Source organism: Alosa alosa, chromosome 2 (genome assembly GCF_017589495.1).
Source record: "Alosa alosa isolate M-15738 ecotype Scorff River chromosome 2, AALO_Geno_1.1, whole genome shotgun sequence".
Lineage (NCBI taxonomy): Eukaryota > Metazoa > Chordata > Actinopteri > Clupeiformes > Clupeidae > Alosa > Alosa alosa.
This window is the reverse complement of record NC_063190.1, coordinates 27,906,269-27,908,768: the sequence shown is the minus strand read 5'-3', so window position 1 is coordinate 27,908,768 and position 2,500 is coordinate 27,906,269.

Here is a 2,500-nt window from a genome sequence, read left to right as displayed (position 1 = left end):
CATCTGCTCACGTGTGTAAGTCGAGGCATTAAACAGATGAGTGAAAAGCATCACCTTCAAAGTGCCACTATGGATTGGTGCACCTTCTTTATAATGTAACAATTTAGCAGAAATCGTCGGCTTATTGTAGCCCAGTAAAAGGCAGACATGCTTTCTAAGTCTGGGTATCGCTCAGACCATCCAGTTTCCAAACATGGAACCAATCCACTTATGGCGAGGTGTAACCTAATGTGTGGAGCTCTTTTGCTAATATGATAAATCCTTTATTTTCGCTATAGATCTTCGATAAGAAACTTGAGCTGCTGTATTAAAAGCGAGGCCATTTACTCCGACGGTGGAGGGAAGTATGCATTGCTAGGTAGTCTCGCCTACAGTGCCTGACCCATACATCGTTTAATATGCGCATCACCCTTCAAACTATGTTATATTTGGTGCACTGGTTGCCTAATACATTTAATAGCACGCTTATTTTATTGTTGCATCATGCTCATGGCTGCTTTGGGGGATTTCAATGATGGCACGCAGCGCATCAAAATTCATGCATTCTGAATAGGTTGGTTACTGTTAAATGGCAAGTAAGATTAGAACAAGCAGAACTGCCATCATTATAAACGCAGATTGTGGCTACGTTAAATAACGCATTCATCGCTGAATAGCCAACCTTGATATTTATGTAGCCTAGATGCCTTTAAACCTCACTTAAAAACGTCAAAAGATAATTAAATGGATAGGCTATGGAAGCGTTTCTAATATAGTTTTACAGTAACGTACCCATAAGACTAAACGTAACCCTCATGTTGTGTTTGTGCATTTTTTCTCTCAAAAATATTGTTAATTTATTCTGACTATCATGAGGCTGTGGCATTGTTAATACAAACATCTGAACACACAAAACCAATGTTGATCATTTTCAGACCAATTTGTGTGTTTTATTTAACTTTACAACACCCATGTGTATTTTTTGACCGACCGAAATGAATGGGCGAGGAAATGGTCAGTGTAGTTAGTAATTGAGGCACATAGCCTACCTATTGATCAGATGGACTGTATCTGTGCTTCTGTACATTCACACACACACACACACACACACACACACACACACATACACACACACACACTCACTTCCCCTCTTTGCTTCTATGTCTTTCTGACTTGCATGAGCTCAGGTCAATGAGGCTAGTAGGCCATAAATAGAAAAAGGAAGTTCACAACTGGTAATATCTAATACAAGTTGATACAAAGGTCTAACACTAGATGATAATATATGTTAGTGTGGATTCAAGAAGTTAGGCCTACTAATGCAGCGGTCACTTTTGACCAGGAACACAAAACTAGTTGCCTAAACATGAAACGAACACAACAGGAGGATTAATATAGGCCTAACATGTGTTTTATAACGTGCTTTTTCTGCTTGTAAGACATATTTTTGTCAAAATAGGCTAATATTGTCATCATCCGCTAGGCTGATGAAGAAAACTCATTTCATCAAGAAAATGCATAGGACTATTTTCATAAAATATGTAGTTGTGTTGAATAGCCTTTTGCAAGTTCTTGGATGGGGTTTGGAGCCACAGTCTATCATAACCTGGAGAAGGAACTTTTGTTTGGACTTAAAGATTTTCCACTGAGAGCGCTGGATTTAATTCACAGCGTCGGGATACCCGATCTGCTGACAACGGATCTAAGTGGTTCCTTGTAATCCTCTACGTAAAAACGATTATGCTCTATTGGCCTGCCCGCCTCGTTTGATTTGCTTCAGGGGACTGGAACTGGTGAGGCTGAAATCCGTTTACTTTGAAGTAGTTGATATTTTAATCGACCATCAGTGAGTGCCGGGGTAAAATGCTCAATCCCTTTGGGAAACCAGCCACTGTCCAGTTGTTCAATGGCGTTGACGTCATACATCATGCTAGCAGTGCTTCTTCGTCTGCTAAATCTGAAATCACGGCGTGGTGAAATCTGATCCAGACATTACGCTCATAACATGCAAGTGATGATAAATTAGTACATCATAATGCGCTTTTTTATATTGTAGCCTATATTTACACTGTTTAGGTAGCCTATATATCAATGTTGTGTTTAATGGGGTCTCACAAAATATGGCAAACACCAGTCAGTAATTGTAAGAGTATTTCAGCATTCTCACTAGGCCATAAATTGGTGGTTCATGTCGAATAATGTAGGCTTCTTGCTAGCGCCTTGATGGCATATCTTGAGATTAATAGTAAAGTCATTATTGAGGATATAATCTACGTAGAACCATAAGGGCATGTCTTCATAAACTGAGACGTATAGGCTAGTAGCTGAACGTGGCAAGTAGGCTGGGCTTTGACAACCGGCCCCATCTGTCAAAAAGCGCAAGGTGACATGTCGGGGTCTCGGGATCAAATATATAGGCCTACACAAAAGCAAACTGAGAACGTTAAGTAGGCCTATACTCATTGGGGAACATAAAGAATTGTGGCACGCGAATTGTTCGGGTAATTTTGTGGATCTGCAT